Source organism: Vombatus ursinus, unplaced genomic scaffold (assembly GCF_900497805.2).
Source record: "Vombatus ursinus unplaced genomic scaffold, bare-nosed wombat genome assembly UNPS02014818.1, whole genome shotgun sequence".
Taxonomy (NCBI): Eukaryota; Metazoa; Chordata; class Mammalia; order Diprotodontia; family Vombatidae; genus Vombatus; species Vombatus ursinus.
The window spans coordinates 43,721,779-43,740,465 of record NW_020954596.1 but is presented as its reverse complement, the minus strand read 5'-3'; the positions used below and the strand labels follow the sequence as shown (position 1 = coordinate 43,740,465).

The 18,687-nt window shown below is 35.5% G+C and overlaps 1 pseudogene; it reads left to right on the top strand.

The window, feature by feature from the left end:
- Positions 1 to 8,468: 8,468 nt before the first annotated feature.
- On the top strand, positions 8,469 to 16,325 carry LOC114023801 (annotated as a pseudogene).
- The last annotated feature ends 2,362 nt before the right edge of the window (positions 16,326 to 18,687 follow it).

The window sequence follows — 18,687 nt, the reverse complement described above, 5'->3', positions numbered from 1 at the left end:
AATAGATTGCTATATTTGAAATCAGGAAGATTTGAGTTCAAATTCTACCTCTGACACATTGGTTATGTAATCCATTGGTGAGTTAGTCAACCTCTCTGAACTTCAGCTTTCACATCTATAAAATGGGGATGATAAAAACTGTGGAACCTACCTTATAAAGTTATTGAGAAGTTCAAATGAGAAGATTTATGTAAAACATTCTGCTGTTTTAAAAATATATTATCATTGTTAACTTGCTACTGTGGGAATATTGCTTCACTTCCCAGAGCTCCAATTTCTTTATCTGTAAAATGAGTGTGTTAATATTTGCATTCCCTACCTCACAGGTGAAGCTGTCATCATATAAATGATACATAACACATAAATATTTTAAACAGTTTTTACCACTTGCTCCTTTCTATGTTCATTTGGTCCTGGGTAGGAGATGAGGAAGAAGGAAATCTCCCTAAGTTACTGACCGTTGTCTGGATAGAGATCTGCTGTGGATTTGCCAACATTGCTCAATCATGCTAGATGCTCATGCTGACCTTGCTGTCATTGCCCTCAAAACCATGTACAATGGGTATAGCTTAACCTGTAGCTTTCCATGGGATAATTTCAAATGATAGAACTTTCAAAGATTGTACATATAAATTAACACATGCCAAATGAAAAAAATTGTAAATAGATATTTAATGATTTTAGTTATGTCTATTGCTAATGTGATTCTTTGATCATATTCTGAAATTAAAATGTTTTACTGACCAAATGTATGACAAAGATTGGAATCTAATAAATAACTAGAAGTCTAAAGCTTATCAATCAAATGAAGTATTTATATTTCATAGATAATACATTGTATTATAAAAACACTAAAGTCTATTTCTAATGAATTGTAGAATTGAACTTAACATGTCTAAATCCATTTATTCTCCAACTGTTCCAAAAGATATGTGTGATATATTGTTGGAAAGCCTAATATCTCTCATTCTCTGAATGTTGCTTAAGTTTGTTGGTTTTCCCAGTGTAAAAAATCAACACCTGAACTGATATAGTTTGCATGCTTTAGATTATTTGATTCTGACTCTCAGAATAATTCCTAATGGTTAAGAGGTTGCCAGGGCTTACTGGTATTATCAACATTTTAGAAAAAGACAAAACTGAGTTGTAGAGAAGTTGATTGACTTGGCCCGAGATCACATAGCTAGTAAGAGTCAGCATTCAAATCAAAGTTTCTAATTCTAAATCCAATGTTCTCCCCCTAAACCATACCAGTCTCTCTACTGTGAGAGCATAAATATATTGCTGATCCTCTCATCCTTGGAAAGTTGCCAAAAACAAAATATCTAAATTTGTATAAACATCTGGAGGTGTCTGGTACTTTTTCCTTTTTAAACCTGGTTGACTTTCTGATTGTGATTTTTGTTAACATTTATTATAGTCCTATTTATGATATATCAAATGACTTTATAATATCAGATACAGACACTCTCTAGTCACTCCATTTTGGTGAATTTCAATATGAAATAAGTAAAAAGTATGAATTAGAATTCCTCCTATTAAGATTTGAATATAGTGGCACTGAGCTCCAAAAAGATACATTCTAGATAGAAACAATAGAGCTAGATGTTTGACTAGAGATTTTTACTTTCATTTAGGAGATTAAAGTTCGGGTCCCACAGCTACTGAGGGAGGTGGAAAGGTAAAGTACCGTTATGTGTCTAAATGATTTAGGAATAAAAAAAGCTATTAGTTTCCTCATTTGCAAAATGAGGAAGTTAGACTAGGTGACAACTAAGATCCCTAAATCTATGATGTTTGAATATTCAGTTTACTTGTGTATTTTGTTCTAGTTCCCTGAAGAAGGAAACTCAAAGCAAAAGATAATTGTCCAACATTTTCTATTCATTCAATATTTTTTTTAAACTGAATGCAAGGCTATATACAAGATTCTTTGAGCATTACAAAAATTTCCTAGGCAGAGCTTCTGCCCTCAAATAACTTAGGAGAAAAGGTTATAAACATGAATAACTATGATGCAAAGCAATAACTAAGGCCATTGGAGTGGTACAAATCAATTCAGAGTTGTCAAACACAGACAATGGGCCTAAACTCCCACAGCAATTGGCAAACCAAATCAAATGTACTTAGGAAATAAGTAAATAAAATATGGTGGAACATAGATAATGTTGATATGTGCTTTTCTAAGTCAATTTGCAGCCTGCAGGGATCTTTTAGGTACAGTTTAGTAGTGTTGTTTCTATTTGAGTTTGGCACCACCGAACAAAATGCTAGATGACTATGTATTAATTTCATGAATTAAATTTTGTGGGGAAATGCCAGGCTATATTAAAATCAAACATTTGATAATATCAAATAGTTTTCAAGGAAGTTTATACTAATTTGACTATCAACAATATCAGATTTATTATTCTAAATGTATGTAGAATATAAGCTTCTTGAGGGCAAAGAAAATTTATTTTCCTTTTCTTTTTTATCCCCAGAGCCTAACAGTGCCTCACACATGGTAAGTACTTACTAAATCTTGTTAATTGATACTTAATTTATCGATCATTTGGGCTATATAAAGAAAAAAAAACTTGTTTCATGTCTAAAGATATGTGAAATTAAATACCCACATCATCTTCATATTATGTCAGTTTATCAAATATTTACATATTTGTAAACATTTAGATGCTATGGTTGGCAATTCCTTTTAATTACTGTATTTATCATTGTATAGACATACTATTATTGTATGTGATTCTCCTTTCATTGGGAGTAGATTTTCAGTAGACATTGCTGAAAGACTAAGCTTTTCATGTATGAGCAATGAAAAATAATCATCTCTAATACAATGGAGATGACTATATACATAAACATTTTGAGTGTATTCAGAAAAAGAAAATCTGTTACATTAACATTTTTAGTCTGTGTGATTTCAAATAGGCAGTTTCATCTTTTTTTTTTCCCCATGCCCCAACCAAGTTGTTACTGTCATATTGAGTATAATTCTAGACACACATAATCACCCAGACTGTCATGTAGACAAGATTGAATGAACAATATGAGAGTTACATACACACATACACACACACACATTTTTTTAACTATAGTAACTTAGTTACCCATAAAAGTGTTACAGTTTGGCCTCCTCTAAACTACCAAAGGAAATATGGATATATGGATATATTATGTATAGGCATATATGTATATATACATAGGTATATAATATATACATACACATATATGGACTTCTTATACCAAGATAAGCTTCAGATAGATAGGTGACCTTAATATTAAAAGTCACATCATGAGAAAATTATAGAGAAACATGGAAAAATGCCCATCAGATCTCTGAAAAGAAGAAAAGTTGATGACCAAATAAGTAATAAAGAGGATCATAGAAGATAAAATGAGTAGTTTTGACTACCTAACATTAAAAAAAGGTTTTGCGAATCAAATCCAATAAAATTATAATTCAAAGGGAAATGAATCACTGGGAAAAATCTTTAAGTTTCTCTGATAAACATCACTGAGATTTATAAGAAACTGATTCAAATTTATGAGAATAAGAGCCATTCCCCAACTGATATATGGTACCAGGATATGAAAAAAAGTTCTCAGATGAAGAAACCCCAATTATCTATAGTCATATTTTTAATGTGCCAAATTACTACTAATTAGAGGAATTCAGATGAAAGAAATTCTGAAATTCTACGTCACACCCATCATATTGGCAAAGATTACCAAAAAAAAGGAAAATTATAAATATTAGAGAGATTATGGAAAAACAGACATTTTGATGCCCTGTTGGTGGACCTGAGAATAGGGATGACAATTCTGGACAGCATTTTGGAATTATATACCAAATGTTATTTAACAGTTTATATCCTCTGACCCAACTATTCCATTACTAGATCTGTACTCAAAAGAGATCAAAGAATTAAGAAAAGGTCCTATACGTATATACACATATACCTATACACGCACACTCTTATATATACACACACATATGCATATACACATATAAGCTCTTTTTGTTGTGACAAACAAACAACTGAAATTAAAGGGATTCCCATCATTTGAGAAATGACTGGCTGAATAAATTTTGGTATGTGATTATGATAGAATACTATCATGCTATAAGAAATGAGAAAGTAGATGATTTCAAATTGACATGGAAAGACTTTTATGAAACAATGAAGAGTGAGGTGAGTAGAACCAAAAGAACAATTGATACTATAATATCAATATTCTAAAAATTAATAATGTGAAAGACTTTTATATATTAATGAAGAATAAAATGACCAGAACCAAGAGCATAATTTGTACAATAACAACATTGTAAAAACACAACTTTTAAAGATATCAGAATTATGATCAATATAATATCCATTATTCCAGAGGACTAATGATGAAACACATACCTCCTAATAGGATACAAGATGAGTTATATTTTTTACATTAAAAAATGGTTTAGATAAAACCATATGCAATAATCACAATTGCTAGCATTTATATAGTACTTACTATGTACTAGACACTGCTAAGTACTTTACAATTGTTCCTACAGCTACTAAATGTCTGAGACCAGATTTGAACTCAGGTCTTCCTGGCTATAGGCCTAGCACCCTATTTACTGTGCCATCTAGCTACCCCAATAGATAACTAATGGGTTTTTTAAAGAAATGATCATGATTTCAAGTAACATTTTACCTTCTGAAGGTGAATGTCAAAAAAAAAAAAACCTAGGTGTGGAAGTAACTTGACAAAGCCAAAAAGACTGAAGATGTAATGTTGCCTGTGAGGAAGAGCATTTAGACCAGTTTGACTGGATTGTAGAATGAAAAAAAAAGGACTTTAAATTCCAAACAGATATTCAACTGAGAAAAAAATAGTAGAGAGTCACTGGTAGAGATAAAAATAGTACAGAATCATTGACCTAAAAAATCATCTTGCCAACTATGGCATTGAGAAACTAGGAGTCATGAAGAATTGAGTTCAAATCCCTTCACAAATACTAGTAGGGCAAGACTGGGTGAACTACTTAAATCTTTCTAATTCTTTAAAATGAAGGGCTTGGACTCAATGACCCCCAAGGCCTTTTCCAGCTACCAAATCTATAATCTTATGATCCTCTGACAAAAACAAAATTGTCCTTGCCCAAAAGGAGTTTACATTCTATTCTGAGTTGGGGGGGGGGGAACAGGGTAATAGAGGAAATGTATAAACAGAAGAAAATACCAAATACACAAAAGTAAGTAAAATTACAAAATAATTTTGGGAAGAGAGGAAGAGATTTAACAAAGCATTTTATAATTTCCTCTGTAAGTATTGAAAGAATAAGAATTAGGAAAGTTGAATAAATATTATATTTGTTTTGAAAATATAATTTAGAAATACTTGCTCAGCTGTTGCCCTGCCATATTGTTATGCATATATTAAATTGCAGGATGCACCTAAATAAACCCTGACTACTGAATAGGATATAAAAGAGCTTTGTATTCGTTAAGCTTCTTTCCATAAAGAAAAAAAATAGTCTATCAGGAAACACATTCATTATTCTTCCCATCAGATGTGCTAAGCTGCTGAGGACAGGGGCCATGCTGTTTTTATGATGTGTTTTTCTCTATGGCACCTGACATCCACTTATCAATGCTGTGGTGGCTAATATTTAGCACCTTCAGGAAAATGTATTCATGATGTTACTGAAATACACCAAACAACAATAGTATTAAGGAGTGAACTCAAAAGAATCCTTTTTCCCCCCTATGTGGGTTCACCCTTCTTGAAAAACGTCTCTGAGTAAATAATGGGAAAACTTATAGCTCTTTCCTGCCACCTAGAGGAGAAAGTGGAAGATGTTCTATTTCGGGCAATAAAGAGGCATTCCCTGGTGAAAGAAAAAGTATGCACTTATTTACAAACCTAACTATTTATAAACTGCCAATATGGTTTTGTTTGGTGTACTGGAAAAAAGTATATAGTCTTAGTTAAGGCAAGGACGTATAATTAAGCAAAGAATTGTCCACTAAGAAAGAACATTAATATTTTATCATTTTATTCTACTAAGAAAACCTTGATAATTGAATAGTAGTGTAGGCTGCACAATCTATCTACAAAATGTCAGACCTGTGACTTAGTTTTATGGAGCCTTCTGTGGAATAGTAGAAGTAACATTGGATTTACAACAGAAAGCTCAGTTCTAACTACTGGCCTTCCTACTTATCAGGTGTGTGACATTTGGTTCATTACTTGGCCTCTTGAAAACCCATTAAATCTGGATAAGCATATTTACCTTACCTCATAAGATTATGGGGGGAATCAAATGAGATTTTTCCATTCAATGTCATCTGAACATGAGCTGTTATTACTTTAACACCATGGACAACTATAAAATGTTATTTGGAAGGAGGTAAATTAATGTGATTTAGATGCACAAAAGTCTGTTAAACCCAAAAATAGTTTGCCACCAATGAGAAAAATATGAGAGATTCATAGAACATATTTTCATTCATATAAAAATACATAGATAGGGCTTAAGATGAGTATCTAATATATATTAGACCTCACAAAAATAGTTGCATAGAAGACTTGGTTTTATATAGCTAAAAGATTAGAATTATTAAAGGTTTGGGAATTATGACTTTTTTGTAACTGACATATGACACAGAGGAAATTTGATTGCATATTTATCAAGAAGTCTCATTAAAAACTTTTTTTCAGAAATAGAATGTATTAAAATAAGATCTCTGCCCTAAATTCTAAGAATGCAACAATTGCCCACTTTCTTTCAACTGGTCAAAATTCAGAGAACCATTTGGAGCCATTAAAAGAAAATTAAACAAGGGGGTTAGAACTTTGCTTTGGGTAACCCTGATGTCATCCAACATAAAAATTAAATAGTCTAAGTCATAGACTCAGGTGAAGTTCATGGATTAAAAGTTAGGCCAATAAAACATTAAATTAAATTGGAGTGCTGTTTAGAGAAAACATTGGTCCTTTTTGAACCTCTAAGGTTTTTAATTTGCAAATCATGGAGGAAGGGTGTTGGGGGGGTGTGAGGATGGGCATGGAGTATGATCTGTCCAAAGAATATCAAAGTATTTTGTATTTACTAAATTATCTTGTAATCATTTTGTATTTATTTTGAATTTACTTATCTGTGTACATGTTGTTTCTCCTTACTTGGATATAAGCTCCATGAGGGCAGATACTGCTTAGTTTTGTCTATGTATTCTCACAGTGCATGGCAGAAAGAAGGTATTCAGTGATAGCTTGCTTAATTGAATTAAACTTAACTGAAATAAGAAGAATTAAAAAGAATTCATAGAGCAACTTTTTTTTTTTAAGCTGGGCAACTATTTCAGCAAGGACTCATTGCTTATCTGAGAAACTGTTGAATTTTAACATTGTATTTTTATTACTAAGTGGGCAACTCCAAGTGAGAAATGACTATAGATTTTCCCAGATTACTTTTGACAAAAAAGGAAGGCTAAGTGGTTTGGCTTTGCTTTCATAAAATGAAGGTCTATGTTGTACTCCTGGAAGATAAACGTTGTTCAAGCAATTGAAGGTTCAAACTATTTTCTTCTTTGCTAACTAATGCTAACATAATTCCCTTGGTGAGTGACTCTGGAATAATGTATATCTGATGCAATTGTACCTCAATTTAAGATTCATCATATCAGCATATTAGACAAAATGCATTTCAGAGGAACTTATGTTATATAAAGTAAGATAATTTACATATGTATAATCTTATTGACACTCTGGTCTGTAGGGAAAAATCATGAAGAAGAATATTTAAAAGGTCCTGAAACATGGTAGAACAGTGCAAAGGTTAGCATCAGAGGCCCTCAATTTATATCCTGGCTCTGCCATGTATTATCTATATGAACTTGGGCAAATCACTTAATTTCCTTAGGACTTGGTTGCCTCATCTGTAAATTGATGGGGTTATACTAAATGATTTCTAAAGCCATTTCCTGCTATAAATTTATGATTTTGTGAGAAGTGGAGGAGAAGGGAAAAATGGAGTAACCTCACAAAAATATATGAGAAAGAAATGCTCCTTGAGGGCAGAAATTATTTTTTACTTTTCTTTTTTTGTATCCCCAGTGTTTAGTCCAGTGCCTGGCATATAATGCTAGTAGGCATTTAATAAATGTTTATTTGATTGATTGATATTTATATCTATCATCTATTTATTGGTGATTGATTGAGGCAGAACCATTCTACTGTGAAATCAACTATTGATTTTTCCCTCTTGGCTCCTTGAGAGCTCCAATTTTTATGCTGCTCAGGGTTGATTCCATTACAATATTTTTAACAGAGTTTCTCTTTTTCAGTATCATTTATCTTGTACTCATGATTACAGTTTTTGGTTGATTCCCAAGCCCTTCATTGTGTGTTTGTATTTCCCTAAGGCTGTGAACCATTCCAAAAGCATTGTGAAAGTTGTTTTGTTCAGCAGATTTCTTGCCATGCAGGTAAACGTGTGTTGCCTATTTCAACCAGCCTTCAAAATGTTGTTCTCCTCTGGTGATCAGAGTTGCCTTTTTGTGTTTGCTATGTGACTTCTGGCTAAAGTCAGCTTTTCCTTTATGGTTAAACTTCAAAAGATACCTTGTTTGTAATGTTTTCCTGGGGTAATCAGTTTCAGTTTTGGGGGAAATGTTATCCTCATTTATGTTTCACGAATAAGACACAGACTACTGGTTGCTTTTTTACTGTTGAATGGAGCTGGCTAGCTCCTTCTCCAGTGTTAACACTGAAGAAGAAAGATGAGTGTCTGCTATCAAGAATATGAAAACAATTTGTTTTCCTTTTAAATACAGTGTGCCTTTATATTTTGACTCCCATATTAATGCAAACTCAGACTGGTTCACAATACTAAAGTCCTGAACAAAGGAAAGGCAGAAATCTCCCTTATCCTTCACTTATGTTGCCAAGTAGAAAAACCTGAGGGGCACAGTTAGGGTTGGAGTCTCTAGTGAAAATTCTGGCATTAGGGCTTATGATGACCAATTATTCCCTAAGTCAAAGACTTGGCAATTAGATGTGGCTACATAATTGCCAGTCACTACCTTGGACAACAGCTCATGTTTCTAAGAAGAGACCTAGAATGGCTGGGAGTCACAAAACCAGTGAGCAAAAAAGCCCATAAAGCCCAGAACGAGAGAAGCAGACTGAGAGAAAGTATGATGGGCAAAGGGGTGATACTCACACAGTACAGGGATGGTCGGGAGGATGAATATACACAGAGTAGTCTACTACTGACCTGGATCGAATTGGTGTCCACTGTAGGAGAGGGAAGGTTTGTAGGGTTCTTCTCTGAGTCCAGTAGGATGAAGCATTGTGGGCAGGGTCCAAGAGAGGTCAGACATAGGCTGTGTAAGTTTTGCAACTGCTCCTGACTAATGTGTGGCAGGGAGGGGCAGGGAAGGGGAGAGAGAGACATAGGGAAAATTGTCTCTGAGTTAATATCTATGCTCCCTGATAGCTGGGAAAAGGGCACAAAGGTTTCAAACTTGAATGTGGTTCTGAATCAGATTAAAATATAATTGGTATATGTTTAACTAACAAACAAAAATACAATTTAATATAGATGATATTAATATGTGATTTTCTAGGTCAACATGCAGCCTTTGGGATCTTTTCTATTTGAGTTTTATACCACTGAATTATAGGCCATTACTGATGTTTTTATTCAGTCAGGATGACTCAAAGGTTTTAGTTTCCTGGGGGCTTCTTCATGTAGTAGTAAGGAAAGTTGCTGCTATATTCCTTATAACTCCTTATCATTCTTAGGACACTATGATAATCCTATAATACTTACTGTCCTTCCCTTCATCCCCCATTTGTCCATTCATTCCTTAAGGATCTATTAATAGCACTAAAAATTTCCCAAATTATACCATTGTAATAGCGAACATAGGGGCAGCAAGATGGCTCAGTGGATAGAGCAATAGGTCTGGAGTCAGGAAGATCAAAGTTCAAATCTGGACAAAGACATTTACTAGCCATGTGACCTTGGACAAGTCACTTAACCTCTATTTGCCTTAATCTATTGGAAAAGAAAATGGCAAGTCACTCCAGTATCTTTGCCAAGAAAACCCCATGGGCAGTGTGGACCACCAGATCACAAAGAGTTGGACATGACTGAACGACTAAACAATAGCAAACACATGTGTTTATTTCTGAAAGGAAAAATAAAACACCTTTTTTCATGAGATTCCTCTCTTAAGCAACATAAAAAAAATACTGTAACATGGTGGATCGAGTGGTGGGAGTAGAATCCAGAAGACCTAGGTTCAAATCTTGCTTCAGATACTCAGTAGCTGTGTAACCACAGGTAAGTCACTTAAACTTTCTGAGCCTTAGTTTCCACATCTGTAAAATGAGGGGATTAGGATCAGTGATCTTTAAGGTCTCTTCCATCTTTGAATCTCTAATACTATAATCCTACATGTGCATATGTTTTACCATTGAAAGAGTTAATTTCTACTTTCATTGGTAGCAATAAACATCTGCCTACCCATTTCTTTCTAAGTATACATTTATTCACCTAATTGTTAAGGGTCTATGATTTCACCTCTGTGGGCAATTTCAAGTGTGGGAGCAAATTATCAACTCACTTGCAATGTATAATCTTAGAAAATATCCTAGTGTCCCTCAGAGGTTGTGACTTCCATAGGGTCATCTAGGTAAAGTGTTTCACAAGGAGGACTTGAACTCAGATCTTCTTGAATCCAAAGCTACCTTTTTACTTACCATGCCATACTACCATGTTGCTTTGAATCTATTTCTTTGGTTAAATATTTCCAAATTTGCAAATGTTATGATTATTATGTTTTTTTAAGCTTGCTTTAATTGGTTTCTGACATTTAGTCTTTATATGCTAAAAGTATTGGGGAAGACAGAAATATTTTTCAATTCTTTCTAAAAGTAGTATCAAGGGACACCCTATCTACTTGATACTTGTGACAGGGATGTTCTTAAACAAGATAATCTTTGAGACATCAAGACATTCCTGGATGATGTTTCCATTTTCCATGTTTGCTTGTGTTCTCTGAATAGTATTGATAGCATTTAAAACAACTTAAAATGTCATAAATTTTGGTTGTATGGGCCAAGACACAGTAATGATCCCTATATTCTTCAGGTCCAATTGATACAACGATTTAAATAAAAAGGCTTGTTTTTCCTCAATTGTAAAATAAGGTTGTGAAGTGATTATTGCTAAGGTCACTTCTAGCTCAAAATCTTATGTCAGAAATTCTGTCAATAAGTATTTATTAAGTGATAGCAATGTGCCAGACACTGTGCTAAGTGCTGGGAGTTTTTTAAAAAAGGCAAAAGACAGTCCCTGTTCTCGAGAATCTCACAGTCTAATGGGGGAGACAATATGCAAGCCCCTATGTACAAATGAAATATATACAGGACAAATTTGAGTTAATAAAGGGAAGGCAGTATCCTTAAGGGGGATCAGAAAAGGATTAGAAGGTGGGGTTTTAACTGGGACTTGAAGAAGCCAGGGAAGCCAGAAGTTAGGGATAATGAGAGAGAGAGAGAATTTCAGGCATAAGGACAGCCTGAAAATGCCTGGAGTCTGGAGATGATGTGACTTGCTTGAGGAACAAAAAAAGGAGGCCAGTGGCATTGGACTGCAGAGTACATTGGGGGTAGAGAGGGTGTTGTGCAGGAGGAGGAAGCTGATCAAGGTTTAAGACTACAAAGGTAGAAGGGGGCTGGATTGTGAAGGGTCTTGAATGCCAAACAGAAGATTTTAGATTTGATCTTGGAGGTGAGAAAGAGTCACTGGACTTTATTGAATATGGCTGTGCATATTCAGATTTGTGCTTTGGAAAATTAATTTGACAGCTGAGTGAGTGGATGATAGAATGGAGTGGAGAGACACTTCAGGCAAGAAGACCTGTGACACCTAAAAATATCTTTAATACAGCAATCATACAAAAGCTCATTAAATCTCTCTTGGTATATAACTTTCTGCAGAGTGCTACAGAAAATAATGTCCATTGTGGTCACTAACATGGTGAAAAAACTTAAGGAAATAAGACACATACATGAGAAATTTTCAAAACATATCACAACAGGGTATAAAAACAGCTACTAAATTGTAAGGTACTTGTCATAAATGCTGTAGAAATTTAGAAAAAGGACAGATAGATCTCTCTGGTTTAGATCATGGGTCCAAACAGAAATTTGTCTTCTTGCTCATAATGTTAAAGATTTGTTGGTGATGACAATCTAATGCATTAGCCAATTAACTGAACAATAATTCTTTCCAACAATAATCGCTTCCTGAACCAGAGAGGTCTTGTGAAGTGGCACCAAGTTTCCTACAGAGATCTATAAGTCTGATTTTGTCACTACCTTGACGAGATGGGTCAATTGTCTGTAGAAACCCTTTTTCTTCTCATTCACATTTATCATAGTTGGTGACATAGTTTTATCTGAAGGACAGTTTTAGGGGTGTTAGACATATATTTTTCATTGGCAACTTTCAAGTTTGAGATAAGAGATGCTCTGATTATAAAAATATATGCTTGAAATGTGTCACCCTGAAAAAGGAATACATCTCAGGAGAAAGTATAGCCCTGGGCTCTGATTTGTTCAGCAGCCTAATAATACTTATCAGGATGTTGAAAATATTCTCTATTAACAGCTTGCATGCAGCTGTTATCATTATTTTGCTAAATAACTGTTGTCCCTGCTATCTCACACTTTATACCTGTTCCAACAGCTTCATTGATATCTCTAACACTTAGCTCAGGGCTTGACACAGAGTCGGTATATAATAATTTTCATTCATTCACTAATTTTTTCATTCCTTCCTTCCTTCCTTCATTCATTCATCACCACTATGCCAAGTTTTGGGAGGCATACCTCATTGGTCTCTTGAAATCATGTTTGGTCACTGTGTTGATTAGAGTTCTGAAGTCTTTCATATTTGTTCTATTTTATACTATGAGCTATACTGAATTATAAATGCCTCTCTGGATTCTTTTCATTTCACTCTGCATTATTTCATATAAGCCTTCTTAAGTTCCTCTGAATCCTTTATAGTCATCTTTGCTTATGGTTCAATAATATTCCGCTATATTCATGTGCCACAATTTGTTTAGCCATTCTTCAAATGATAGGCACCCACTTTGATTCCAGTTCTTTTCTACCACAAATAGTGCTGCCACAAAAATATCTGTACAAATGATACAAAAAGCTTTTGTTAAGTATTTTTATAAAATACAAATGACACGGTATCTGTCCTGAAGTAAACCATATATAGACAATAATAATCTATTTCAAAATATATAACTCAACTTGAATCTTTCCCCAGATGATGTCTCATTCTTTTTCTTCAGGAAACTTGTGGCACTGAGACCATCCTTATTTCAATTCAAGTTTTTTTTATAATTCAAAATATTTTCATATTTGCTATATCATTTGATCTTCACAAGCAGTCCTGAAAGTTAAATGACACAGATATTATTATTCCCATTTTAGAGATTATTAAACTGAAGATCAGATAAGTAAATGACTTTCTTATGAATGTTTGGCTAATAAGTGATAGGTTTAGATATTTTTATGTCTATGCAAGGCAATCTTCTTCCAGCACCTGATCTGGCCCATGTCCATGTCCCACCCAATCTGTTGCCCCCTGAGTTTCAACCTCCACATCATAGTTTTTCACCACTGACTCAGACAGTGAGTCCAAATTTTCCCTATCTAGGGAGGATCTGGCACCCAAAATTGTACAGGGCAACTAGAGCAAACAGCCATTGCTGCTGAGTGAAGAGGAGCAGGACACTAAGTGTGTTGTTTGAAGTTCCAAGGACAGAAGGTTTGAGGAGCTGACCAACCTTATCCAGCCCATCAAGAACGCCACTAAAATTCAGGAGGTCACTAAATGTCTTGAGGAATTTGAGCTCTCAGAAAGGCATTTGGAAAGGCCAAGACCATTGTGGACAAAGCAGGTGTCCCCTCATTCTCCACCTGCATCCTGGCCAATCTGGAGGACTATTTCAAAGAGCTATAGTAGGACAAGAAAAGAAAAAAAGATGAACAAGAACAACACAAAGGCTTTGAGTCCTTTGCATGAGAAGACATAACTATAATTGGGATTATGAAGCCCTAATCAGCAACTATAAGCAGAACCCTGACTAGTCTGCAGAAGAGAATGCTAATAAAAATGAGGAGGACTCGGAAGTTTCTTCCTCTTCAGGTGAGGATGAGGATGGCCTCAGTGCCACAAGTTTCCTGAAGAAAAAGAATGAGACACCATCTGGGGAAAGATTCAAGTTCATTAAGAAGACAGAGGATGAAAATGAGGACTCCTGAGGATTCGGAAGATGATGAAAACTGGGGTTCAGATTCCATTTCCTCAGACTGTGACTCAGAGGAGAATACTGGAAAATACACCTTGTTGGCTTCCAAATTCATTAAAAAAGAGAAAGCATCATAGACAAAGAGAATGCAGAGAAGAAACAAGGGGACAAAGCCAAGAAAAAGTGTAACTGTAAATCCAAGCTCCTAAATGATGATGAAGAGGAGGATAATGAAGGCAGGGAATGAGAGAGCTTTCAAAGATGGTCATCACTTGTAAAGCCTAAAATGTTTGTCAAAGGAACAGAAATTACCTATATACTTATGGTTAAGAAGATGAATGAGATTCTGCAAGCTCATGGCCAAAAAGTAGTGATCGTGAAACCCAAACTAAGCTGCTATGACTTCTGGTTCACATCGCAGCAGAAAATAATGTAGGGAAAGGAGTGATTTTTTAAGATCAAATTCATCATCATTGCTTTCCTCTTTGACTACAACCCCAACCTGGCCATATATGTGAAGTCAAAGATGTGGCAAGAGTGCTTAGATTGCATCAATGAATTGATGGATATATTATTTGCTGACTCCAAAATCTTTGTTGGAGAGACTATCCTAAAAGAGAGTAAGAACCTATAACTTTGAGCAGTCACTTTGTATTCATGGTTGTATCCTAACTCTGGTGGAAAGAATGAATAAAGGGTTTACCAAGATTATGTATAAAACAGATCCTTATTCCCAAGAATATATGGAGCATCTCAAGAATGAGGCCCATGTCTGTGCCATCATTGAGCATGTTCAGAGCTACCTGTAGGAAAAAGGAACAATAGAGGAAATCTGCCAGATCTACCTTCACCATATACTCCATACCTACTACAGGTTTGACTGTCAGGTTCATCAGTGGCAATTTACTCCTCCTAAAGAGTCCTCAAAATCAGAAAAAGATCAGGCTAAAATTGAGAGAGAAGATTCAGCTGTACTGATAGGTTGTGTAAGTACATATATGTCAAGGATCAGACAGACCGAATTCCAATATGTGCAATCTTCTGCCACATCTACCACCATACTCTTCACTCTCTCTCTCCCAGCCTCAGAACCTCATGCTCATGAGCTATCTGCAGGACAATATTCACCATGCACCATGGTGATCACCATGTAGATCCTATATTGCTGTGCCATGGTATAGTTGGCCATCTGCACCTTCTACCAGGATCTGTTAACCCTCCTGGACATTCAGTCCAATGACCACGCTAAGGAGTTGCTGCAGCAGTATCTACTGCAGAAGTGGAACCAGGAACAGAAAAAAGTACAACAATGATACTAGGTGCCCTTCTACTTGCATATCAATCTAGACCTGCTTGAATATGTCTAGTTGGTATCTGCCTTGTGTCTGAAGATCCCATATATGGTGGCCCATGGAAGTGATGCCTGGAGATATGTGATCAGCCAACAGTTCCATCACCAACTGTAGGTGGGTAGTTGGTAACCCTTGCTTAGGCTACCTGAGTCATTGAGGGAACATGTAGTAGCAGTTTTTAAAGTCATGAAGTTGGGTGATTGGAAGACCTGCCACAGCTTTATTTTTTAATAAGAAGATGAATAGGAAAGTCTTGGATCTGTTCTCTGAGGCCAACAAAGTCCATACCATGCAACCATACCATACCATACCATGAAGAGTCATTATGTATCTATCTTTTTGCCTCAGTAGTGTCTACAGCTCTCTTAGCATGGAGATGTTATATGATATATTTCAACTGAATCTGCCCACTGGTTACCTTGTAATCAGTAAAATGATCATTAGTGAGGAACTTATAGCTTTTCTGGACCAGCCAACACAGACAGTGGTGATGCACTACACTGAGCCCATAGCCCAGCAAAATCTGGCCCTGAAACTAGCAGAAAAGCTGGGTAGCTCAGTGAAAAACAATGAGCATGTCTTTGACCATAAACAGGGTACCTATGGAGGTTATTTTAGAGACCAGAAATATGGTGACTGAAAAAATGAGGGAGGCTGCATGTCTCAGAGAGATTACTGCCAACCCTAGTCACAGACTTCCTCCTGACCTCCTCAGGGCATGCAACCCCTGAAATGTAATATTCATCCAGAGTAATTAAAAGTCTATGTCAAGTTGACATAAAAAACAGAAGACGAAACAACTAGAATAGTGTAAATAGTATAGTGCAATGGGAAAAAAAAAGAAAAGAAAAGAAAAAATGCATTAAAGGTTCTTGGTTCAAATCCCTGTGTTGCTGCTCATTACCTGTGCGACCTTGAGTAGGTCACTAATCCTCTTTAGGCCTCAGGTTCCTTATCTATATAATGAGGGCACTAAAATAAATGACTTCTAAGGTGCCTCCTAATTCTAAATCTACAATCATCTCCTTTCTTCACACTAAGTTATAATGGAGAAAAAACTGACAAAGGGAAAAGAAGAACTCATTGGATCAGAGAGCTTTGGAAGGAATCATATATGTCTCACTTTTACCTAATAAAGATTAGTTTCCTAGAGAAGAAAGGGTTAAACATAAACTTGAAAAGGATGTAGAATTGTTTTAGTCTAGATATAATGAAAACATGAAAAAAAAAGACTTGGAAGCATAAAAAGAATATATGGGAGAAATGAAAACAAAATCAAATGGAAGAAACCTAAAGAGGATGTCAAAGTTTAAGGGGAGTATTATGACAGTTGAGTAATTCAGAAGTGTTCTGGAGATTAAAAGAGATTTGATTTAATGTTGATAATGAAAGTATTACTGTAGCAAAGAGGAATTAGTGGAGAATTTTAAAGGAAGTAGGGATATGGAGTGGAAAAATGAGAAACTAGAGGGAGGGAAGTCAAAGAGAATGAAAGATTTAATAAAAGTAAAAGCAGAATTTGAACTTGGCATATCAGTCTCAGAGTTAGAAGACCTGAATTCAAGAAGTAGCTCTGACACATACTAGTGTGACCCAGGGTAAGTCATTCAATCTCTTTTGTGCCCTTGGCAACTTTTTTTTTTAATGTGGATTTCTCTGGTAGAGAGAATTCCCTATATCACTGAAATAATAGGTCTGATCTATTAAAAAAAAACCTCAAATTTTTGAATGTATGCACCTCCAGAATTGTTCAGAGTGCTGAATTTCAAGTAGAGATGAGTAGTTCTGACTTGAACTTTTTTTTTTCTTTAAGATAGTGATTCTATATATAACTCCAATTGGGTCTCAAATTGAAACTTCTGGACAGACACAATCCTTTAAATTTCTCCTATTTTTCCCCTCTTTTTTTTTAAACTGCTAAGTGAAGGGATTCCATGTCTGGAGAGAAGATTGTAGGTGGGCTTACTGTGTGGCTGTAAGAACAAATACATTGATGTCCTTTCCCCTCTCATTTCTTTATACTTCTAATGTGGGTTTGGATGCTATAGATAGCAAATTTTCAGGGTCCAGTAATGTCCCAAATACCTGATAGGCCCTTCCATAACTTTAACTTTAAGAATGAATGGTGTCCCAGCAACTGGGGGCTCCTGCTTTGGCCACTCCCAATCTTCCAGCACCAGTTCTAGTATACTTTTTGCTTTAGTTCACTAGCAGGAAGCTAATCCAACAGAGATAAGCAGCAAAGGCACATAGCAATCGTGACACCATTAGCCACGCTTACTTTGCTATTATCTTGGATTCCCTTTCTGTACTGATGTTAACAGAGTTGTCTTGCTGCACAATTCCCATGACTCAAAAACTTAGAGAGGTCTCACCTTCCATAGTAGGTGCCATTTGAATTCCTCCAAAGTATCTGGATTTACTTCAATATCTTCTTACAAGGATTCAGCTTAGGTATAGAATATAGTTGTCTACAACCTAACTACATCTACTGTCAAATGTTTATGCTAGGCATAGATATAATGCTTTCTGTCTCCAGAGAAGTAGATAACAACAGGGAAGGGGGTTGGAGGAAAAGAAATAGGTATTTGACTAATGGGTGTTGCTGAGTGGTTTGAAAGCAGAAGTAGTAGTATAAATTACTCAGGGAGTAAGTGACTTGCCCATAGTTACACAGCTAGGAAACAAGGAAAGAGTGGGACTAGAGAAAGTCCTTTCTAGCTCTCTAATCTATGGACCTGAGTATCAGAAGAAGGATTTGAACCTGGCCTCCTACCTGACTCCAGATACAGCTCTCTTTCCATTGCACCCCACTGCCTCTTCTGACTGGATACATCAATTTGACATATGGTCACATCTTGTACAGTACTATATGACTTTGAACAAATTACTTTACTTAGGCTATCAACTTACACATCTAGAAAACATTGATCTATGACTGAGGCTTATTAAAATCTTTAAATAATTAAGTCTCAGGGCCTATGGCTCTGGGTTGAGAGGTG